Source organism: Emys orbicularis, chromosome 9, assembly GCF_028017835.1.
Source record: "Emys orbicularis isolate rEmyOrb1 chromosome 9, rEmyOrb1.hap1, whole genome shotgun sequence".
Classification (NCBI taxonomy): Eukaryota; Metazoa; Chordata; order Testudines; family Emydidae; genus Emys; species Emys orbicularis.
The window spans coordinates 42,597,011-42,603,010 of NC_088691.1; positions in this window are offsets into that span (position 1 = coordinate 42,597,011).

Below are 6,000 nucleotides of genomic sequence, written 5' to 3' on the forward strand. Positions count from 1 at the left end.
GCTCTCCAAGGGTGTCCTCTCCTTCATCTCAACCAAAACCATTCTCTGAAGGCGGCCCAGGCCAGGGCTCTAGTCACAGGCTCATGGCTAGAGGGACTCCCATGCCCACAGTCAGGAGGGAGCCTGAATGGAGAGTGAGAGCAGCAGTAGGTGTGCTGTGATGGACGATGCTATGCGTTGACCTGGTGATGGTTACCACCACCGCGTGTCACTGGCAAAGCTTTCCACCAGGATCGCTCAGGCTACATCGACAGAGGGGTTTTACCTCATGTGAGCTGATTGCCAGTGAACTCAAGGTTGTTAATGTAATCTGAGGGTATGTCTACACCCAGCCGCTAGTTCGGCGGCTGGGAATCGAAGTTCCGGGTTCGATTTATCGCGTCTGGTCTGGACGCGATATATCGATCCCGGAAGCGCTCGCCATCGACTGCGGTACTCCAGCTCGGCGAGAGGAGTACCACGGAGTCGACGGGGAGCGTGCCTGCCGCGTGTGGACCGCGTCTGAACCGCGGTAAGTTCGAACTAAGGTATGTCGACTTCAGCTGCGTACCTTAGTTCGAATTTGGGGGTTAGTGTAGACCAGGCCTGAGAGGCTACTCTGGTCACACCCCGAATGTTTATTCCAGGTGACAAATGGGGCTGATGCAGAATGATTGTGTCACACGAATCTCAACTCCTGCACTTGTCCAGAGTGCATATGGGAAATTCAAGCTGTGCTGCTGCTTCTGCATGGCTTTGGTCCCTGATACACCATCAGAGACGAGCAAGACTTTGTGTAAATGTGCATCTCCGACCCACAGCCTCTGAGCAGCTCCCTGCTCACTAAGGCTGGCTGCGCCAGCAAAGGCTGTTTCTTAAATCTGCAATGTAGTCAACACTGCAGCTGGATTAACTGCCATGGCAACCCATCTGTGCCACCAGAGTGCCTGCACCAGGTTAATCAAACAACAGAGAGCCTGTAGTTTTGAACCAGTTTACAGCTAGCAATTACTACTCACGTTTGCAGCTGTGCCAATGCACCTCACTCCTGACTTGCAGCACCCAGTGCTGTTCCGATCCCAGGCACTCACACAGCTCTGTCAATGCGCCTCCCTCCTGACTTACAGTCCCCTTGCTATTCCAGTACCTGGTTCCTCCCCAACAGTTCTGCCAATGTCAATGAGTCCTGACCTGCAACAGCCCTTGCTAGTCCAGTCCCTGGGTCCCTCAGGTTGGGTCTACATTGCAAATGAAAGACCTGCGGCATGGCTGTGGCTGGCCCGGGTCAGCTGACTCAGGCTCATGGGGCTATAAAATTGCAGTGTACATGTTTGGATTAGGGCTGGAGCTGGGCTTTGAGACCCCGCAAGGGGAGAGGATCAGAGACCGGGCTCCAGACCTCCATACTGCAATTTTATAGCCCCGCAGCTCGAGCCCAAGTCAGCTGACCCAGGCTCTGAGACTCAGTGCAGCATGATTTTTATCACAGTGTAGACCTACCCTCACATGGAATGTCTTACACTGCATTGTAAACCCAAGTTTGTGGGACCTGGGCTTGTGGACTTGGTGTTTCCAACCCTATGCTTGAGAATCCATGCTGCATGGTAAATCCAGGCTTTCAATTGCTGGACCCAGGTCTCACAGCTGTGCTAATGCGTCCATGCTACGCTACCCAAACCTTCTGACTCACGACTGTGGCTTGAACTCCATCCACACTCCAAAACGACAGGGCTTGGACCCGAGTCCCAGCAGGACTTGGGCTCTAACCCACTCCTCTAGCAGGGTCCTGAGTGCTTGCTGACCTGAGTCAGACTGGTCAGGAGGGCTTGGGCTCAAACCTGTGTCAGAACCCAGGTTTTGCATGAAGTGTAGACATACCCTGAGGAGCAGAGGCTGCTAATCTTGAGATAAGATGCTACACCATGTGGGTGTTTGTGATGTACACAAACAGAGACCAGCTTCAGACAAAACTCGTTTCACCTGTGACCCAAGACAGGCTCCGAACAGGCCTCCAGAGCTGAAAGTCAGGAACTCGTGGACTGCTCTGAGTCCCCTTTTTCCTAATGCAGCTTTTCATGATCAATTCCTGCAGCTGCTGCACCAAAGTGGGGGGTGGGGGTGGAGAGAGAAGCCTGAGCCCTTGAAAGAACTAACCTTGCTGAGTTTAAATCATAGTTCTGACTTGCCTCTGCCACTCAGCTTGTCCTTCGCTGTCAGGGGGATGCAACGTGGACTCAGTGCTCGAGAATGGCAAAGTGAGAGGCTGGGGCCGCGCAGCGTCAGGTGAAATGAAAATCAAAGAGAAGCTGAGGGGGAAAGCAGGCGCATTTTAATTAGCTATCTGGGACCTGGGCTGCTGGCCTCCCCACTGGACTCACCCCTCAGGACTTTGAGCTCTAGAAGTGGAGGGAGGATACGTGGATCAATGGTTGCTTTCATGGCTAGGTCTGAGCGCCTTCAAAATACCTGGGATGGGGAAGGGGAGGAATTATACTGGGGGAAGAATTAGATGGAAACATCCTTGCTAATGAGGCCTCTCTGATCCTGGTTTAGTCTTTGCACCAAGGCTGTTCAGAACCTGCTCCAGACAGCACCTTAGATGGATGTTGTTGAGCAGTTTTGCTATGTTGACTCTAATGTTACCAGCAATAGAGATCTTGATACTGAGCTCACTAGCTGAATTGCAAGACAGAGCCTGGAAGAATAACAAATTGTCAATTAAAGTGAAAAGCCGTCTTTATGAGACATGTGTTTTGCCCACTCTTCTATATGGCTGAGAAACGTGGATGATTTATGCCAAATGTACCAAAAGACTAAAGATCTTTCATATCAGATGTTTGCATAAAGTTCTTCGAATAAGATGGCAAGACAGGGTGACAAATACGGATGTGTTAAATCATGCTGGCATGTCATTCATGGGAACCTTAGTAAGAAAAGACTCAGGCAGCTTGGACATGTCACGCGAATGCTGGATTACAGGATCCCAAAGAGTGTGCTGTACTCTGAAGCTTGCAAAGGGCCTAGAACGAAAGGCAGGCCACTGCGCAGAATTCAGGATGCTTGTAAAGAGGACTTAGTATCCTTTGGAATCTCTGGATGATTAAAGGAGTGCGGAATGCCACTGTGGCTGGCAGAGCCAGCTTGTAGATGGAGTGAGGTAGACTGGATCAAGCTTTGCGATGAACGGCATTAGAGGAGGAAAGAATCTGCTGCTTGGATTAATAGCATTGCTAGTGCATGGGTGTGCCCTACTGTGGATGGGACTGTCACTCACGCATGGGACTCAGCAGCCATCAATGAACTCATTGGTGTATACGCCATGCTATGTAAAGAGCGACGGTGCCGTTGATTGAGTCTGTTCATAATGCTTGTGTAATCCCCTGCTCAGTGTGTTATACAGTCCCTCTGTGCCCGATTGTGATGCATGGCCAGAAAGGGTTAAACAACCTGCAAAATAAATAACTCTCAAAAGACATGTGGGGAGATAATGTTTGTGTTTTTGTGTATTTACATTTGTATGAGTAGGGTGGACAATGTAATCGACAGCCCCTGTCTATGCTGTATTCTGATAATTCAGAGGTCAAAAGAACATCCTAGCATTTAAATGAGTTGTAAATGCGGGATATCTCAGTATTCTTCTCTCTTTGAAATGTATAGCAAATCTGTGAATGGTGGAGGAACAAGCAAATGGCCTTATGTTAATTCTACAGCTAAGTACCTGTGAGGGACCTCCTTCAAAGTCATGCTAATTATCTGTTGAACTCCAACTTATCAAAAGACACGAAATTGTATAAAAGATCCTTGGGTCCTGATTCTGTCATCTCAGATCTGCTTAGGCTTCATCAGGGGAAGTTTGAGTCGCAAGAGGTCCCAGTTATGCTGGTACACCCTGAATGTGATATTTGGACATTGGACTATAACCTATGAACTATTTCTAAAGGAACTCTTTGCAACTACAAAGCTCACCATCTCTGCTATGAATCTGCACCTCAATGAATTGAACTCATGTCTGTATGTATATTGATCTTTTAACCATACTCTCTCTTTTGTTTTTTAATAAAGTTTAGTTTAGTAAATAAGAATTGGCTGTAGCATGTATTTGGGTAAGATCTGGAATATTCAATAACCTGGGAGGTGATGTGTCCAATCCTTTGGGATTGATAGAACCTTTTCCTTTATATGATGAAATAAGATTTACAGAAATTTTCATCATATTTGACGTGGGTATCTGGATGGAGGCCTGAGGCTGGATCACTTTAAGGGAACTGTGTTGTTTGGATTTCTGAGTAACCAGTAAGGTAATAAAGAAGCTGTTTTATGCTGGTTTGGTAAATCTAAGTATTGGAATATCCACCAGCTTTTTGGGTTTGTCTTCCCTGTTCTTTGCAGTTCACCCTAATTGAGTGACCACAGCTGGCCCCCACTGGGACCCCGGTCACACCGATCCACAGAGGATATCAGTCCGGCACAGGTGTCCCAGCTATGGGCATGTCTCTGTAGTTCAACCTGTAGAGAGTTCAGCCTTTCAGCTCTAGAAGTCCCTGGTGTAGCCCCAATTATAAAGGAAGATTTAACCTCATCTATCATGCATTAGTCTGAGAGGATTCTGCCTCCAAATCGGCTGCAGTGGTGAGGTTGTCATTAGCATGAGGCCCTTGAGGAGCACACAAGAAGCAGTCCTCTGTGTGGTCTCTAATAGTAATGTTATCAACTGTATTAGTAGGGGCATTGCCAGCAGATTGAGGGAAGTGATTATTCCCCTCTATTCGGCACTGGTGAGGCCACATCTGGAGTATTGTATCCAGTTTTGGTTCCCCCACTACAGAAGGGTTGTGGACAAATTAGAGAGAGTCCAGCGGAGGGCAACAAAAATTATTAGGGGGCTGGGGCACATGACTTACGAGGAGAGGCTGAGGGAACTGGGGTTATTTAGTCTGCAGAAGAGAAGAGTGAGGGGGGATTTGATAGCAGTCTTCAACTACCTGAAGGGGGGTTCCAAAGAGGATGGAGCTCGGCTGTTGTCAGTGGGGGCAGATGACAGAACAAGAAGCAATGGTCTCAAGTTGCAGTGGGGGAGGTCTAGACTGGATATTAGGAAACACAATTTCACTAGGAGGGTGGTGAAGCACTGGAATGGGTTACCTAGGGAGGTGGTGGAATCTCCATCCTTAGAGGTTTTTAAGGCCTGGCTTGACAAAGCCCTGGCTGGGATGGTTTAGTTGGTGTTGGTCCTGCTTTGAGCAGGAGATTGGACTAGATGACCTCCTGAGGTCTCTTCCAACCCTAATATTCTATGATTCTATGATTAGCAAAATAGAATTGCAAACACCGTAATACAGCAAAGGAGACTGCCAATACAGCATGTCCAATACTTGCGCTGTGTTACTCACATCATCCCTTGTGGGAACCCTGAAGTAGATGCAGTGATCCCAATGTGATCACCAGGCCAATGTGTTCCGATGGGTCCCACTGCCCACAGGCTAGGTACCACCTTTCACACGGGGTTAGGCTGACACCCACCAGGCCTTATACATATTTAATGATGGGTTCAACCTCCTTTCCTGAAACGTAATTCCACCCCTCAGTAACATTGGGGTCCCTAGCTTCAATAGGTCACTTGGTCATTTATGACATACTCATTAGCATTTATGTCAATTAGTTGCCATGGTATATCTAGTATGAAACGTGAGACTAGTACATGTAAGTTTTGAATAAGCTCAACATCCTTTAAATTTGCCCTACATTTCCAAAAGTATATTCTCGTGGTTCCATATGTCACCTTTTCCCAACTTGTAATACTTTTGGTTACTATCATACTAAGGTTGTGACTTAGGGTCTTTTTATCAGTTAGCTCCTTATTACAAACTATTCATGTCAAGCTCGGCCTTAGTTATGCTAAGCTAATTGTCACACAGGCTTGAGGCCTGTAGGTTCTTGGGTTACAGCCAGTGGCGGCTTGTCTGGGTTCAAATTCCTGCAGGCCTCAGATGCTTGGGACAAGCTTCTTCAATACGTAACCCA